This window comes from Cyanistes caeruleus, chromosome 10 (genome assembly GCF_971803275.1).
Source record: "Cyanistes caeruleus chromosome 10, bCyaCae1.hap1.1, whole genome shotgun sequence".
Lineage (NCBI taxonomy): Eukaryota > Metazoa > Chordata > Aves > Passeriformes > Paridae > Cyanistes > Cyanistes caeruleus.
In genome coordinates, this window is record NC_141710.1 from 23,902,733 (window position 1) to 23,922,072 (window position 19,340).

Sequence of the window (19,340 nt, forward strand, 5' to 3'; positions counted from 1 at the left end):
TGAGCCAGGCTGGGCTCCTCAGGGGGTGCTGCTGGTGGCCCTGGTGACACCCGGGGATGTTGGATGCTTCACCCCCAGCTCAGAGCTGAACCCCGCTTAAACACAACCCCCAAATCCAAATTTTCAGTTTTCCTGGGAAGCACAGCAGCACCTTAACCAGCACCAAGCTCTCATTCTTCTGTTTTCACCTCCCCCGCTGAATTTGTGTATTTATTTAGCTCCAGAAACAGGGACTCTTTGCATTCACCTGTTGCAAAATTCTCAGCAGCATCATCCCCAGCTCAGGATCACCACCGAGGGGCTCTTTCCTTGACTTCTACTCCTTCCTCTGCTACATTAATATAAATAATCTTATTTTCAAAAGTAATTCAATTAGTGGCTCTGGGAATGGGTTTGGAGTTTGGGATTTGTCTTTAGGATAATGATCATAACACTAGAACCCTTTTTTTTCTTTTTTTTTTTTTTAATTAAAAAATTATCCCTGGAAAGATGAAGGCAATACTCTATAAATTAGGAATGTTGGTCACTGGGATGCTTCAACCTGAATATTGAAGTTGAGGAAATACCATTTCAGTGCACTGAAACTCATCCCAGGTTGAGTAAATCTCTCCCAGGATGGCCACGTCCTGCTGAACCCCTTTCAGGGATTTTAGGGTGATTGCATTCCCATAAATCCCCAGCTTGGAGGGGTGTGGGAGGAATCAGCAGGACTGGGATGAGCTGCTGGGACTGGGAGCCTGGCTGACCTCGGGAGGAGGAAAAGCAGGAGAATTCCAGCATCCCTCTGGTGTCCCCGTGGTCCCCACTGCAGCGGGACCAGAGGAAAATGAGTGGTGGCACACCTGGGAATTGGGGCCTGACCTCCCTGGGGAGGGAGGTGCAGCTTTATCCCCACTAAACAACAACCAAGAGCTCTGCTGACAGCGTGGGCCTGAGCTCTGGGCTTTAATTTACCTTTTAAACACCAATTTCTGAGCAGGACCTGCGTTAAAAGCATCGCCTCATGCTCATTTGCATTTAAAGAAGAGAAGTTCAAGCTCTTAAACCTCCAAATTCTGCAGGAAGCAGGGGCTGATGAACCAATATTTACTCTGGATTCATTTTGGGGCCTAAGTGACATTTTAGGAGCTGTTTTAATGAGGGAACACTGTGCATGTCCCCGTGCTGTTTTGGACTCCCTCTAATGATCTGGAGGCGTGGCTATGCTTTAATGATCCGCTTTAATAATTTATCAATAGAGTTTGTAAGTGCTAATTTGCACTTTCAGGTGCATATTCTCCTTTTGAAGCAGCCACACAACCCCCTATTAATGTTAATGGGAGTTGTGCTGACATTAAAAGGAGATTTTTACCCCTAAGGTGTTGAACATCTGACTCGGCCGGCTCTGAAATCTCATTGCTGAATGTCACCGCTTTCATTTCGGGGACACCTTTTGCTTGGGCTGGCACCACACAGGCAAAAAGGCAGCATCAAACACGGATTAAAACTGGGCAGGGCTAAACCAGCAGCCTTGACTTCTTAATCTTGGGTTTAAATCCAAGTGCAGGGCACTCCTGATGCCTGGGATGCTCCAGAGGGTGCTGGTGTCACCAGAGCCACCGAGGGGTGTGCAGGGGTTAATTTATGCCCAGGAAAAAGTGGAAGGGCCAATAGAGGAAAACAAATTTCCTCCTCAGGTTTAAGAGAGCCTCTAATCACTTCTGGGGGCAATTTTCGCCGTGGCATCAAATTCTGGCGTTTATGAATTGACATCTAATTAAGGGGAAGGAGGTGAGGGCCTGTATTTATCTCCTGACTTAACAAATCACTTCAGCAGAAATTTAAATCCTATTTACTGCTCTGGAATTAATTGGGTTAAATGACACGGCCAAGGATCGATGCAGGAGGGTTTCAGCCTTTAACCTTTTCCTCAGCCCTACCCAAACCCGGGGTTTGGGGAGACGACAGGAGCAGCAGGGAGTTCCCTGGGGTTTGCACAGGGATGTGTTGGCTGGCACAGGGAGGAGCCTGTGGACACAGGAGAGAGGGATAATTAATGACTCAACCCCATCTTCTCCCCCAGAAACGGTGTCAGAGCCGTCCCCAACTCACCCACCCACCTGCATCACCTCACTGAGGTTTTGAGATTCTCTCTCAACTCCTTTGGAGGGATCAGATGATATCCCTGGGCTCAGCTGTCCCCAGCAAAGCTCTCGATGCCATGGGAGCTCTGCTGAACCCCTTTTAGGGATTTTAGTGATTGCATTCCCATAAACACCCAGCTTGGAGGAATCACCAGCCCCCTGTGCCCTCATGCAGGGGTTGGACAAGCCCCAGGGTGGGATGAGCTGCTGGGACTGGGAGTCTGGGTGATAACCTGGGTTATCAGTGCTGTCCCCAGCACAAATCCCAACCCCAGCCCCATCCCAGCTGCTGTGAGAATTAACTCTACCTCAGCCAGGGCTGCCCCACGTTCCTCAGGAGCCGGGCAGAGCCAGCCTGCTGATGAATTATGCATCTGTCCCACCTGGGAGTTAATATTTACCATATCTTGCAGAAATCCATTAGGAAGAACAAACATTGTATTTATCCAACACGCTCCAAAGCCGTTCATTTGCATCCCTGCTGTGAGGAGAAGGAATCCCAGCACTTCCAGTATCTGCAGCACCCCCAGAACCCCAGTTCCCCCAGTTCCCCCAGTTCCCCCAGTATCCTCAGCACCTCCAGAATCCCAGTACTCCCAGTACCTGCAGCACCTGCAGCACCCTCAGCATCCCAATCTCCCCAGCACCCCTATAACCCCAGCACCCCTATAACCCCAGCACCCCTATAACCCCAGCACCCCCATAACCCCAGTACTCCCAGTGCCCCCAGCACCCTCAGAATCCCAGCACCCCCAGTTCTCCCCGTTCCCCAGCACCCCCAGTTCCCCCAGCTCCCCCAGCACCCCCAGTTCTCCCCGCTGCCCCAATACCCCCAGTTCTCCCAGTTCCCCCAGTTCCCCAGCAGTGAAGGTGTGTGGGAGGGGGCCCGGGGAGCCCTCCCAGTTTTGGGCAGCCAGGGGAGGGAGGGAAGGAGGGAGGGAGGGAAGGAGGGAAGGAGGGAGGGAAGAAAGGAAGGATGGAGGGAAGGAGGGAAGGAAGGATGGAGGGAAGGAGGGAAGGAGGGAAGGAGGAATGGAGGGTAGGAGGGAAGGAGGGAAGGAGAGAGGGAAGAAAGGAAGGATGGAGGGAAGGAGGGAGGGAGGGATGGAGGGAAGGAGGGAAGGAGGGAAGGAGGGATGGAGGGAAGGAGGGAAGGAGGGATGGAGGGAAGGAGGGAAGGAGGGATGGAGGGAAGGAGGGAAGGAGGGAAGGAGGGATGGAGGGAAGGAGGGAAGGAGGGAAGGAGGGAGGGAAGAAAGGAAGGATGGAGGGAAGGAGGGAAGGAGGGAAGGAGGGAAGGAGAGAGGGAAGGAGGGAAGGAGGGAAGGAGGGATGGAGGGAAGGAGGGAAGGAGGGAAGGAGGGAAGGAGGGAAGGAGGGAGGGAAGAAAGGAAGGATGGAGGGAAGGAGGGATGGAGGGAAGGAAGGATGGAGGGAAGGAGGGAAGGATGGAAGGAGAGAGGGAAGGAGGGAAGGAGGGAAGGAGGGAAGGATGGAAGGAGAGAGGGAAGGAGGGAAGGAGGGAGGGAGGGAAGAAAGGAAGGATGGAGGGAAGGAGGGATGGAGGGATGGAGGGAAGGAGGGAAGGAGGGAAGGAGGGATGGAGGGAAGGAGGGAAGGAGGGAAGGAGGGATGGAGGGAAGGAGGGAAGGAGGGAAGGAGGGAAGGAGGGAAGGAGGGATGGAGGGAAGGAGGGATGGAGGGAAGGAGGGAAGGAGGGAAGGAGGGAAGGAGGGAAGGAGGGAGGGAGGGAAGGAGGGAAGGAGGGAGGGAAGAAAGGAAGGATGGAGGGAAGGAGGGATGGATGCTGCTGCGGAGGGCTCGCCGGTGCCGGAGGAAGGGGAGGCCCAGGCTTTGAGGAGAGGAGCGCATCTCCCGCATTTCATCCGCTCCTCCCGAGCTCCGGCCCTTCAATCGCTCCGCCGGCGATTGAAGATGTCAGGGGAGAGCCGGGCTCTCTGTGAAGCGACTTGCGAGAAGAGAGAGAGGCTGATCGCTGTCCCTGCTCACTGAGGAGCTCTTGAAAGCCTTCAGGAACGCCCCAAAGCGGCCCCGCTCCGGTTCCCGGAGCGCTCCATCCCTGCTCTCGCCTGCCCGGGAGCCCCGGCAGGGGAAGGAGCGCTGCTGGGCAGCCTCAGGAGTCCACAGGAGCACTCAAATAACCCTTTTCCTTCTTTCTTCCTATTCAATAAGGAAAAAAAAAAATAAAAAGAGAACTTCTTCCCTTTTTTCTGGCGGCGTCTCGAAGGCTGTGGCAGTGTTCTCTGCAGAGCAGCAGCTCCAGCAGCCCCGGGTCCCGGGCAGGAACTCGCTGGCCTGAGACAATCCCGGTCCTCGGCAGCCCGGGGGCTCTGCAGGGATGGAATGCAGGGAGAAAATGGGAAAATTCCTTCCCGAATACCTGGGGTGAGCCAAGAGTGAGGGGGGGTCTCTGTAGAGCACATCCAGGAGAAACGGGAATGGTTTCACATGGAGAGAGGGCAGGGATGGATGGGATTTTGGGCAGGAATTGTTCCCTGGCAGGGTGGGGAAGGGCTGGGATGGAATTCCCAGAGCAGCTGTGGATCCCTGGATCCCTGGAATGCCCAAGGCCAGGCTGGATGGGTTTGGAGCCCCTGGGACAGTGGGAGGTGTCCCTGCCATGGGACATCGGACGAGCTTTAATGTCCCTCCCATCCCAAACCCTTCTGTGATTCTGTGATCGATGCCGCTGAAGGAATAAGTCAAACATTGATATAAATATTTAAACTTCACTTAGGGCCTTCAGCATCTGTTTACTCCACAGCATCCCCTTGGAAAGTTTTCTCGACATGATCTGCAAGTTAAACAACTTTTCAAAGGACACTCCAGGGGCCGCACAAAGGACCCAAACTCTCTCTATTGTCACGGGCTTGTGCTTTAAGCCAGGTTTAAACGGGCTGGGGCAGCGGTGGGGGCGAGTGGCAGGGTGGCCCTGGTGGCCCTGGTGGCCCCGGTGGCCCCGGTGGCCCTGGGGGTGGCCGGGCTGTCCCCAGCACCGCGGTGGCTCCCGGCAGGGCTGGGCACTCGCCACAGCCCGGGGAGAGAGTAGCACATGAAAGCCAGGCTGGATTTGCCTTGCAATGACAGCTGCATATTAATCTAAAGAATTTCTGAAAAATCAAAAAGACATTTTTCAGCAAAATACACCCCTAGAGCCTCGATCCTAAAGCAAGGGAATAAACTTGAAACAGGATTGATTTCATCTTAAAGGGAATGGCTCTTTGAAATGCTACCAGCTGCAGTTGTCTTATTTGGTTTTCAATACTATAACAAAATTGTGCCATATTGTGTCAAATAAGGAGATAATATAACAGCTTTAAACAAATTTTGTAATTACGGGATCAATCAGAAATGAATTAAATCCGTGTGCATTTGGTAAGTGGTGCCTCTGAATACTGAGCAGCTCCAAATGCTGAGTGCAGAGGCAGCCCCAGGGCTGGGTGTGACACTGGCCAGGGGACAGGGGGCTGTGGCAGCCCCAGGGCTGGGTGTGACACTGGCCAGGGGACAGGGGGCTGTGGCAGCCCCAGGGCTGGGTGTGACACTGGCCAGGGGACAGGGGGCTGTGGCAGCCCCAGGGCTGGGTGTGACACTGGCCAGGGGACAGGGGGCTGTGGCAGCCCCAGGGCTGGGTGTGACACTGGCCAGGGGACAGGGGGCTGTGGCAGCCCCCAGCCAGAGCTCCTGGGCTGGAAGAGGAGAAGTGAACTCCCCCAGCAGCCAAGAGAGCAGTGCCCAGCAGCTGCCCCTGTGCCACTGCCCAGCTGGGGTTTGGTCCTGGCACAGGGGATGCTGCTCCAGCACGGTGCTGGTGACACTCAGGATGCTCTCAGTGCCCTTGTCCAGGTGCTTCAAGGGTGGCTTTGTGTTCCCGCAGCCAGCTTGGGGGGAAAGCCACTCTTCAATAAAGCTGTGTGACCCACACAGCCACCAGGGCCCTGGGGATTCACCTTTGGGTGTTTGGGATTACACCAGAACAGAAATCAATCAAACTCCTGGGGATTCACCTTTGGATGTTTGGGATTACTCCAGAACAGAAATCAATCCAACTCCTGGGGATTCACCTTTGGAATTACACCAGAACAGAAATCAATCAAACTCCTGGGGATTCACCTTTGGAATTACACCAGAACAGAAATCAATCAAACTCCTGGGGATTCACCTTTGGGTGTTTGGGATTACACCAGAACAGAAATCAATCAAACTCCTGGGGATTCACCTTTGGGTGTTTGGGATTACACCAGAACAGAAATCAATCAAACTCCTGGGGATTCACCTTTGGGTGTTTGGGATTACACCAGAGCAGAAATCAATCAAACTCCTGGGGATTCACCTTTGGAATTACACCAGAACAGAAATCAATCAAACTCCTGGGGATTCACCCTTGGGTGTTTGGGATTAGTCCAGAGCAGAAACCACAGCAGGGCAGTTTTCCAGAGCCCATCCCTTGGGAAGGGCCGTGGCCAGAGTTGCCCTCCCAGGTTTGTGCTGTCCAAAGCCTGGGCTCTGATGACAGCACAGAGCCACAGGGCCTGGTTCTGGGGCATCCCAGAGCTGCTTTCACAGGAACAGGGCAGGGTTACCAGGAGAAGCTCCTCCACCAAACCCTGCCCATCCACGGCTGCCCAGGGTGTGGGGGCCCTCACTCCTGCCATTTAATTACTTGTTAATGAACTGCTTATGCAAATGAAGCACCGAGTGGCCCTTCCAGGTGTGATGTCACCCTGGGACCTGCGGGGAGAGGTGCCCTGGGTGCCTCACAGAGCAGGATTGGATCCCAGCAGATCACTGTGTCATCCCTCCAGGGACTAATAAAACTATTATTTGGAAAAGCTTTTGCATATTTAATATTCTTCTGTAAACTGGAGCATCCCAAATCAGGCCTTTCTGCTCTTTCAAAGAACGAGGAATGCTGTTAGGGAATAATACATTAATAGCTGAGATGCTGCACTCTTTTCTGAGGCTGTTTCTGCACCACTTGAATAATTCTGTTGATTCCTCCACTTGAACATCAAATTTGTATTTGAGCCGCTCTTTTCGAGGCTGCTGCCACAGCTGAAGCTGCAGGATGAGTCAAAACAAGAATCTGTGAACACAGGCAGCTCAGAAGGAGGGGATTTGTGCAGGAGTGCTCATCATCCCTCCCCAAAATTGGGCTCTTCATTTCTTTGTACTCTGTTTGATTTCCCTGTTCCCACATTTCCTTCAGATTCCCATTTTCCTTCAGGGCAGCAGTGAAGAGCTTGGCTGGGATTTGTATGGAGTATCAGGAGCCCAAGTTTTGTGTGGCTGGGAAATGCAAACCCCACTTGCTCTTTTGGAAAGCAAATACAGCAGTGGGAGGGACCAGGAGCTGAGAAATTTTGCAAATCCCCGAAATGACCAATAAAATTACCAAAAAAAAAATCCCTCTCCTAAACCCTTCACCCTGAGCAGAATCCAGGACCCCAAACTCCTGGAGATGGAAGGAGTGAGGGAGCACCACCAGCATGGAGAGAAGCGATCATTCTCCTAGAAACTGGAAATTTAATGTCTCACAGACCCAGAATTTAATGTTTTGGTTGCTTTCTAGAGAGTTGAACAGTTTTTCCTTCCATCCTGGGTTCCTGGGCACATCACTGGGCACAGCCTCTCCCACACTCCAGGGGCTTCTCCCCACCTCCAACACCTTGGAGGAGAATTCTGAGAGGAGCCGGATCTTTTCCAAAGGAATTTCCAAATCTCCTTCTCTTCCCTGTGCCTTACTGAGTGTGGCCTTATTATCTGAAAGGATTTGGGAGGGATTTGGGCTGATGCTCCTCTCTCAGCAGCACTGCTGATGATTCAATCACGGTTCTGAACACAAACCTCGGTTCTGACGTGGTTCTGTCACCGTTGGCTCCACATCCCCATTTCCAGTGAAAATCCCAACATTTTCAGGAAATGCAGATTTGCCCTGCTCCTGAGCGGGCTGGCAGCAATTTCAGTTCTTCTGGAATGCCTTGGAGGTCTGGTGGGTGTCCCTGTCCCCAGTAAGGGGTTGGAATGGGATGGGTGGGAATGCTGGGAATGCAGGGAATGGAATGCAGGGAATGGAATACAGGGAATGCAGGGAATGCAGGGAATGCAGGGAATGCAGGGAATGCAGGGAATGCTGTTCAGGGAATGCTGTTCAGGGAATGCTGTGCAGGGAATGCAGGGAATGCTGTGCAGGGAATGCTGTGCAGGGAATGCTGTGCAGGGAATGCAGGGAATGCAGGGAATGCAGGGAATGCTGTGCAGGGAATGCAGGGAATGCAGGGAATGCAGGGAATGCTGTGCAGGGAATGCAGGGAATGCTGTGCAGGGAATGCTGTGCAGGGAATGCTGTGCAGGGAATGCAGGGAATGGAATACAGGGAATGCAGGGAATGCAGGGAATGCAGGGAATGCAGGGAATGCTGTTCAGGGAATGCTGTGCAGGGAATGCTGTGCAGGGAATGCAGGGAATGGAATACAGGGAATGCAGGGAATGCAGGGAATGCAGGGAATGCAGGGAATGCTGTTCAGGGAATGCTGTGCAGGGAATGCTGTGCAGGGAATGCAGGGAATGCTGTGCAGGGAATGCTGTGCAGGGAATGCTGTGCAGGGAATGCAGGGAATGCTGTGCAGGGAATGCTGTGCAGGGAATGCTGTGCAGGGAATGCAGGGAATGCTGTGCAGGGAATGCTGTCCAGGGAATTCTGCAGTCCCACACCTCTTCTGGGTGAAGGGTGCTCATGTGCAGCTGGTGCTTACAGCGTTTCACATGGCTCTGCATTTTCTGTCTCTCATGTTGGCTGTTCAGTCACTCTGGGTTTCTCCACTCTCCCACTTAACTCAGGGATGTTTGGAAAATCAGGGGAGCATGTCCCCACCCCAGCTAAGGACTGTTTTCCCATGTTTGTCCTGGGAAATCACACATTATAATCACTGTGTGCACACCTAAGGATTCCCATTTATTCCATTCAGCAGATCTGGTGTTGTTTAATTAATTTGTTGTTTAATTAATTGAGGAATCCTCAATCATTCCCCACCAGCTTCACCTTTGGGACCAGCAGTGAGAAACCCTTGTGCTCTGCAGCCAGAGCCAGGACAGCATTCCTGGAGGAAGCTTTGTCCCTGTGCCAGCAGGTGACCCTCAGGCCACGGTGAGTTTGGCCAGGCAGTGCTGGGCTCCAGGAAAGTCTCTGTGGATGAGAGCAGGGAGGGACAGGGCAGGGAGGGACAGGGCAGGGAGGGACAGGGCAGGGCTGGTCCTGGGTGAAAACCCTGCGAGAAGCACAAAGCGAAGGCAGGACAAACCCAGGGAGCTGGGGGGGTTTTCCATCACTGTCCCTGCATTCCATGAGGGTCCAAGAGATTCCCAACACTGGCAGCCAGAGCTGTTCCTGTGTCCTCAGGATCTCCTTTGCAGAAGCCACCTGTAACTACAACACAACAAAAATCCCTCCTTATTTAAGGGTCTCATCACGCTGAAAACTTGCTGGGGTTTGTGACAGCACTTTTACATAAGAATACAAAAATTCAGATTTTCTGTGTGATGCAGCACGAAAAATCACATTAGCAGAGAGTTGGAGTGGGAAGATCAACATTCATTACATCCCCATCGTGCACCTGCTTTTCCATGTGAGATGGAATATTGGATAAAGAGGGTTTCAAATCAAACCTGTCTCCAGCTTTGTGCTTGGGGCAAGTTCCTGCAGCCAGGGTCGAGTTAAATTTGCTGTGGGGATCCAAAACACGACTCAAATGATTTGTCTGTTGTGGAGATGGAACTGATGGGTGTGGGCACAGGGAAGGACTTGCTCCAAGGGGTGATCTGGCTGGATTAGACAGCAGAATTCGGCACCCACAACCACCTGTAGGTTTTGGCAGAGCCCTTCCCGAGCCCTTTCCCCTCACAGCATTTCTAAACCCCAAATCTCACTTCCTTTCAGGAAGATGTGGATTTTACCCGGGCTGGGGACAGGCTCAGCTCTCTGTGGGATGCTCTGCAGAGCAGAGGAGTCCTGGAATCACAAATCATCCTGAAGCTGGGAGGGACCCACGAGGATCAGTCCAACTCCTGGCCCTGCACAGGACACTCCCCACATCCCACCAGGCTCTGAGAGCGTTTTCCAAAGGCTCCCTGAGCTCTGGGAGGCTGCTGGGCAGGGAGGGCAGGGAGAGCTCTGGTGCTGCAGGTTTTTGTTGCTCTGAGCAGCAAGGATTGCACTTTGGCAGTGCCTAAATCAGGATTGTGGTGCCCAGGCAGCACAGCAGGAGCCTGGGGGTGACTCTGCCTGCCCTGCACTTCCACTGCCAGGAAAATGCAGCAGGAGAGTTACCTGAACAAGCAGTGGTGGGCTTTGGTGTCAACAGCATTCTTGGGGCATTTTTTGTAGCAGTATCCAAACATTTCACCTCCCAGGACAAGCCATGGCCCCTGAAGTCACCCTTTGCAGAAGTTCCTGCAGTTTTGTAGGCACAAACAGGCAAAAGGTGTTGGTTTCCTTTGGAAAAACTTCAGCCCATCCCATCCCTCCAGCCCCTGGATCCTCACCCATCCCACAGCCCCAGCGGGAAAAGCACAGGGATTATCCACCAGGAGAGAGGGAGAAGCATCCACATCTGTGCAGGGAGGGAAAGCAATAAATAACAAATGAGATCTGATTATGTAACACAATCTTGTTTTCCATGTGCAGGCGAATGATGCAATAATAAATCACACCTTTGTGCTTCACCAGCTCAGAGCCAGCTCCAAACTGCAACATCTGGAGCTCTGGCTCAGCCTCCCAAATTCTGGGGAGATCTGGAGTCTGAGGTTCACCTCCAGCAGAGCAGATGGAAAAACCTCAGGTTTTAACTCTGGTGGAGTGACAGGAGTAGGGGCACACAGGCAGAGGACATCACCCTCCAGGGCAGGGCACCAGGGGTGAGGAACAATTTCTTTTTAAAGCAGTAGGAAAGGAACAGAGTGAGAGAATTGTTCAGTTTGGAGCAGCCCTCTGGGTCACCGAGCCCAGCCATCCCCCAGCTCTGTCCCCAAGCGCCACACGGGCTGATAAACCCCTCCAGGGGTGGATGGGGGCTCCAGCACTGCCCTGGGCTGTGTGCCAGGGCTGGACAGCCCTTTCTGGGAAGGAATTTTCCCAGTATCCAAGCCGACCCTCCCCTGGCACAGCCTGGAGCTGTTCCCTCTCCTCCTGGCCCTGCCAGAGCCACAAGGTCCAGCCCCAGCTGCCAGAGCTGGGCCAAGGGGATGGGGTGGCTGTGTTGGTCCCTTCTGGAGACCCCCAAGCCACACCTGGAGCTCTGTTATCTTACTGAGAAGTGTTGCCTGAGCTTTGATCCCCTCTTGGCCGTTCTGGCCGCAGCGGGTGAAGAGTTTGCTACAAAAGCAGCTGAAGCCGGGCAAAGCCGGGAGGGGCACGGGCAGGGCTCGGGCACTGACAGGAGCAGCCAAGGATGGAGGCACCAGGGGCTGGGCTTTGGGGCTCGGAGTGGCTCCGGGAGCTCCGGGGAACATTCACAGCCGCGAGCAGCGGATCCGTGCGGGAGAGTTCGGGATTCGGCAGCGCTGGAACAGCAACTGCTCCATCTGCTGGGAGCGGATCCGGCCAGGATGGGATGGGGATGAGGGGTGGGATGAGATGTGGGATGCAGGATGAGATTTGGGATGCAGAATGAGATGTGGGATGCAGAATGAGATGTGGGATACAGGATGAGATGTGGGATGCAGGATGAGATGTGGGATACAGGATGAGATGTGGGATACAGGATGAGATGTGGGATACAGGATGAGATGTGGGATGCAGGATGAGATGTGGGATGAGATGTGGGATGCAGGATGAGATGTGGGATGCAGGATGAGATGTGGGATGCAGGATGAGATGTGGGATGAGATGTGGGATACAGGATGAGATGTGGGATGCAGGATGATATGTGGGATGCAGGATGAGATGTGGGATACAGGATGAGATGTGGGATGCAGGATGAGATGTGGGATACGGGATGAGATGTGGGATACAGGATGAGATGTGGGATACAGGATGAGATGTGGGATGAGATGTGGGATGCAGGATGACATGTGGGATGCAGGATGAGATGTGGGATGCAGGATGACATGTGGGATACAGGCTCACAGCTCCCCTGGCAGAGTGGCAGCGATGTCCCAGCCGGTCCCAGCATCCCAAGGCTCCCAGCATCCCAGGGAATCCTGGCTGGAGTGCGGGAGAGGGCAGAGGTCCTACAGAAACTGGGCTGAGCCTGCTCTTGAGTTATAAACTAATCACTTTAATAAAAGGGGATTTGAATCAGATATGAGGGGAAAATCCTTCCCTGGGAGGGGGTGAGGTCCTGGCACAGGTGCCCAGAGCAGCTGTGGCTGCCCCTGGATCCCTGGCAGTGCCCAAGGCCAGGCTGGACAGGGCTTGGAGCAGCCTGAGACAGGGGCAGGTGTCCCTGCCATGGCAGGGGTAGAATGGGATGGTTTCTAGGGTCCCTTCCAACTCAAACCATCCTGGGATGCCGTGAGGTTTCCCAGGAGCACACAGGGGTGGGAGCACACAGCCCGTGCTGGGCTCTGCCCGGGCTCCCAGCTTCCACTTTAAAACAAACACAGAAATGCAGGGACAAAAAGAAAAATATAAAATCAATGTCCAGCATTAAAACTTCATTTCACGTGAATTTTTGCTTCCTCACAACCCAGGAAGAGCCCTGAGAGACCAGGCTGGACTGCAGGATTCATCCCTAAATTGATAATTGTGGATCTGCTCGGGTGTTGATGGCTCCATGCAGTCATTTTTCATGGACCAACTTGAATGAGCCCCCACCCCAGAGGGGATCAAAGTGCTCCTGGTGGAATCAAACCACCCTAAAAGGGATCAAACTGCTCCTGATGAAATCAAACCACCCCAGAAGGGATCAAAGTGCCCCAAAAGAGACCAATGGCCTGGCTGTGGGTGCTGAGGTGTGTGAAGGGAGGGATGGCCCAAGCCTGGTCCCGTGGCCAGGGGCTCACAGGGGTTTCTGTGCTTTCCAGAGCTCCTGATGGATATGGAGACACCCAGACATGGATGTTGGAAGGAGAAGGGAAGAATTACTTCCTTGCTTTCTAAGTGTGGCATTTTTGTACCTCAGCAAATTGGCGCCGCTACCGCTGGCAGTCCTTACTTTAAAATATGGGCATTTCTCTGCTGGAAATGCTTTCCTGCACTATTTCCTTGACCTGAAAGCTGGGAGTGTCAATACATCAGCACTGAAGTCTGCTGAGTGCCTAGAAATAAGGGGATATCATCTCCAAAATGAGTGCCCACCAGGCTCTGCCAGCACCAGCAGCTCTTTGCAACTTTGATTTACTGGCAATTGTTGGGAAAGGAGCAAGCAAGGAATGAAAACCCAATATTTCCATTACCGTTTACTTAATAAAAAAATATTGTAGGGAAGTCAGACATCATAAAACGCCCATCCTCGCTCTGTATTTCCAGGGTCATCCAATAACTTGAGCCAGCCCAGTAATCAATTTGAAAAAGCCCTTTGCAATTGAAGGCACGGACAGGTGAGCGCTCCATGTCAATATTCCCAGAGCAGAGCAGCAGCCACGCTGCTCTGGAGCACCCCAAAGGTGCCAGGCTGGGTTAGAGCCCTCAGAGGGAGCAGTGAGGACTGGAGGAGGAGGCTCCATTTCCAAGGAACCTTCTGGAACGCTGAGAAATTCCTTCTCCAACGTGCCCAAGAGCTCTTCTGCATCATCCACGCTCAGAACAGCTTCTCTCATTAACATGGAGGGGATTTTTATCATCGGGCTCAGGGATTCTGGCTGATGCACAGGGCAGTTGTAATCAATTCTGACCAGCGTGGTTCTTCCTCTCCCCCCTGCCTTGGCTGCTTCTGGTCCTTCCATTGTCACAGGATCTCAGGAAGGTTTGGGCTGGAAGGGACCTCAGAGACACCTGGTTCTGACCCCGTGGGCTGGTGGCTTCAGGGCTATCTCGTGTCCAGCTCAGAGCTGAGGCTCTGCTCGAGGGCAGCTCTGAATGTTCAGCTTCCTCAGAGTCGCTTTGGGCCACATCTACAAGAATTTCCTTCAAGAGGAGAAACCTCAGGAAGAAATCAAATCTCAGTTCCCAGCGAGGGCTGTTCCCTCTGGATGTGTTCCCACCTGGAAAACGTCCTCCAGCAGAACGAGGGCTGGGCTCCAGGCAGGAGCAGATGGACCAAGGCAAGACCACACAATCCTTTTCCTTCTTTCCTTTTCCTTCTTGTTGTCTGCAGCCACCCACCAAAGACATTTTGAGATAAAATGTGCTGTTTCAAGAGCTGCTCGTTCTCAGGGCCCCCTGAATCCCCAGGGAGCAGCAGGAAGTTCCAGGGAGCAGGAAAGGTTCTGCTGGAAAGTCAAAGCAGCGTTTGTGCCAGAGTCACCCAGCATCTCTCATTTCTCAGTCCATGGTTTAATCTATTTTAATGATTATCAATACTGATGGTGAGTGTAATCACCTTGTCTGATACAATTGCTAGAATCTAAAAGTCAACTTGATTTTAATGGTTTATCATTAGGAGTATTATTTAGTCGGATTAAACTGGTCTTAATTCCTCCGCAGTCATTATTTAAAAGCTGTTTGGAGCACATTAGGGCGACCCCCCTCATCCTGGAGTGAATCAATGCCCTGTCTCCATCCCATACATTTCCAGCAGCCTCTCACAGCAGCCACACGATGGACACCGAGGCACTACAAGCTGTTAATATTCATGAATCCTCCCTCCTGCCATTAAGATTCCCTTAACACCCCCCAGCAGGGGCTGGATTTAACTCTCCTGCTGTGATGGGGCTCCTTAACCCCACGCTGTCGGCTGGGAAACTCGAGGATTGGGACCTGGAGAAGCTGCAGCAGCTTCCAGGGGACAGCTCCAGAGCCTTTGGAGGGAGTGCTGCACTGCCAGGGAATGTCTGGGTGCATCCCTGTCCCCTCCCAGGGCCAGGGGACACAGCCCTGCAGCAATCCAGGCATGGAGCAGGGAACTGGGCTGTTCCTGCAGCAATCCCAGCATGGAGCAGGGAACTGGGCTGTTCCTGCAGCAATCCCAGCATGGAACAGGGAACTGGGCTGTTCCTGCAGCAATCCAGGCATGGAGATGGGAACTGGGCTGTTCCTGCAGCAATCCAGGCATGGAGATGGGAACTGGGCTGTTCCTGCAGCAATCCCAGTTTATTCCAGCACAGAGCAGGGAACTGGGCTGTTCCTGCAGCAATCCCAGTTTATCCCAGCTCAGAGCAGGGAACTGGGCTGTTCCTGCAGCAATCCCAGTTTATCCCAGCTCAGAGCAGGGAACTGGGCTGTTCCTGCAGCAATCCCAGTTTATCCCAGCATGGAACAGGGAACTGGGCTGTTCCTGCAGCAATTCCAGTTTACCCCAGCACAGAGATGGGAACTGGGCTGTTCCTGCAGCAATCCCAGTTTATCCCAGCTCAGAGCAGGGAACTGGGCTGTTCCTGCAGCAATCCCAGCATGGAGATGGGAACTGGGCTGTTCCTGCAGCAATCCCAGTTTATCCCAGCTCAGAGATGGGAACTGGGCTGTTCCTGCAGCAATCCCAGTTTATCCCAGCTCAGAGCAGGGAACTGGGCTGTTCCTGCAGCAATCCCAGTTTATCCCAGCTCAGAGCAGGGAACTGGGCTGTTCCTGCAGCAATCCCAGTTTATCCCAGCTCAGAGATGGGAACTGGGCTGTTCCTGCAGCTTGGATGCTGTCCCAAGGCTCCCTGAGCCCAGGGATCCCTGCTCTCCTGCCTCCCATCCATGCAGAGAGCAGGGCCGTGTCCATCAGTGCCTTTGGGAATAAAACCCCTGGATGTCACCCAGAGGCTCTGGAGCAGGAGGAGCAGCCTGGGCAAGGCTGGATCCTCTTCTGCCTCTTCCTGCCAGGCTCCAAATCCAATCTCTCCTGGCAAGGACCCCCAGCCCTGCCCTCCCTGAGCCAGAGCCCTCCCTGTGCAGGAATAGAGATGGATAAGAAGATTTTTGGGGGTTTTGTTGAGAATAACTGAATTTTTATTTATATTGTTTGTATTTATATGAATATTAGAAGGCACTGTGTTTGGTTAGTAATTGATTGAAATTTAGTTAATTGGTTGCTAATGGCTAGTGTATATGTTTATTAAACTTTATTTTTTTTTTAGATACGTTTACATTTTTGTTTTTTGGGAAGTGAATGTTTTATATTAATAGATTTTTTTTTTATATGGGTGAGAGTTATTTTATATAAGAATAGATTGTTACATAAATTGATTCTCATTCTTACAATTCTTTTTCTCAGGGGAACTTCTTAGGCTAGCTGTTAGCCAAAACAACAAGGCTTGATTTTACAAGGGCTTTTTTTAATGAGGTTTTATTTATAAATAACATTTATAAGGACATCCCTTCCCAGCCTCTGTCCCTGGGAGGATGGGGAAGGTTTGTGCTGCTGGGATGTGACCCACTGGTCCAGGTGTTGGACAGAGTGTGCCCTTGTCTCTGATTCCTGGCTCTGACATCCAAGAAAACACTGAATTTCATAGAACACCCTGAAAAAAACTGTTAAAATTAAATAGAAAAGCTAAAAGTGTGTGTAGATTAGAGAGTTTTCTTATGTCACTGGGTGAAAAAGTTAGTTTAGAGTTTAAATTAGTTTAGAAAACAGAAGATGGAGGATTTAGGGTGTTGTCTCTTTTCCTCCTGTCTTCTTCATCTTCTTCTTCTCAAGGTTTTTGGGTGATAATAGGTGATTGGATAGAGAATGTCACAGTGCAGTACACAGGTGATGGGTCATTGGGTCACTAAAAAAAATAATTTATGTGTCTAAGGATAAGTATAAAGATAAAAGAATTGCATATTTTGGGGTCATTTTTGTGCTTTTCAAGCCAAAGTGAGCCAGGCTGTGTTGGGCTGAACTTGTGCAAAAAAGATCTGTCAAGTCTTTTAATTATATATAAATAAACACAAGGAACAAGAAGCAAAAGTGCCTTTGGAGAATCTTTGCTGAAACAGAACTGAGATAAAGGAAACTCCCTTTTGAGAAGGGAAAAATCCCACAGCAACAAACAACAAATACAGAGCAGCACCAAGCACACCCCATGTCCTCTCCACATTTACCAAAAAAATGATGGGAGCAGCTTTTGCTGCTTCCAGAGGATGCTGAGGATCAGGGACAGAGGGAATGAGAGGGGCTGGTTGTGGCTGTGCCTGCTCCACACTCGTGCTGAACCAACTCCCAATAACAAATCTCAGCACTGGGAACACGAGGATGGACTTGGGAAAAACCCACATTCCAAGAGAAAGGCAGAAAGTGCAAATAAAGCAGGGCTTTCTTATTTTAGACAAGGTTTTCTTATTTTAGACACTGTTTTCTTATTTTAGACACTGTTTTCTTACTGAATAAGAGATCAAACCTGGGATGTAACAAGCAGGAGAAACTCCAGCTTGGAGGAGCCTTCTGATGACAGCAGAGAACTGTGGTGGGGTGAATTTGTTTAAAATGGGATTAATTTGTTTAAAAATAAAGCCCTGGAGACATTTTAGATGTTTCCTTTAGTTAATGAGATTTCCATGATAGTAAAAACAAGGAAATTAGCAAACAATGCCCTTTAATCTCGGATTACAAGCAGCACCAGGGAAGAATTAGTAAAATAAATCAAGAAGATTTAAGGCACTTTGCTCTCCAGTGAAGCAGCTGGGATGGGAGCTCCGTGCTGTGTTTTCCTGGGATTAAGAAGAGGTGATCAGGATATCTAACCTGGAATATCTGAGCATGGAAATAACATTTTCTCAAGCCTAAACCTTGATTTAACCCATACACAGTAATTACTTATCTATGACCTATCGGTAAATAATTACCACAGCTTCACATTTAAAAATTCAAATTATTTCCAGTCAAAAGCCTCAAATCACAGCAAATTTATACACCCCACATTTGGCTGTTCTAACCAGCAGTATGAAACGGGGATAAAAAGACATCCCAAAATAGGATTACACAGAGCAGCAATAAAAGGAGAAATAATCTTTGAAGAAATGATGGAAGAAGAAATTCTAAGGGCATTAAGAAGGAACAAGTCATGGTTTCAATCACAGCCAGGCAGGAGATTGCTAATCTCATGTGTACAGCAGATAAATCTGGGAGGACAACAAATTGCATTTTAATTTATAGGCTGAAAAAGTTAATTTTTAATTCCCTCTACTCACCCCAGAAATCAGGGAAATGCAGACTGAAACTAATAAAGAAATGGAGTTCTCCAAGGTGGATCCTCAAAAACCCAGGGAAACATTTCATATTCAGTGAGTGCTTTTGGCAGGAATTTAAATACAATTCATTAGTTTATTATTTAAAAACAAATTTATTTTTGATTAGCTTTTATCATTTAAAACCAAAATGTGCATCATGTCCCATCAAGATACCTGAAATCAAAGGAGCTTCATGATCAGCCCACAAATGGAGAAAAGGAGAGGAGAAAAAGAGAGAAAAAGTTATGAAAATTTATTTAAAAACTCTTCTTTGCAATAGCTAAACAGGGCCTGGTCACAGAGCACAATTCTCATCTCCTGCACAACTTCCAGGCAGTCAAATTTCCATTCTGACACTCAGACAACAAATGACTCAACATTTAGAGCAGTTTTCAACACCAGTTGTGCAATTAGACATAATTATTTATCCCCATTGAAACACTGCTCATCTCAAAAGAATTAACAAGTGTGTCCTTGTCCTTCCTCCTGATGGTGAAAATTATTGACTTGGAGCACAGACAGCCTTTAAATACAGAATAATTACAATTTTCCACAAGTTTAGCTGGGTAATTGAGGAGTTTTGTACTTGAGTTCTGAGCTTGGTACAAAGCACTTTGGTTTTTAACAGAGGTTTTTTCCCTGTGAACTGGGAAAATCTCTTGGAAGTGCCACCATGGATTCCAGAATGACAGAATCATGGAATTTGAAGGTTGGAAAAGCCATCCCCAGGGCTGCAGCATCCTGAGCCTTCACATTGGCAACAGCCCCAGGGCTCTGGAGGTGAATAAATATTAAATATTAATTATGTGCAGCTTAGCAAAGAGAATTTCCAGAATGTTTTTGCAGCAAATATATTGCATCTTTAAAAAAAAAATAAAAATAAAATGCTAAACTGTCAAAATATTGAAGCCAGGAACTTTCAGAGCTCAAGAGAGAGCCCAGAGTGGAGGACACAACCAA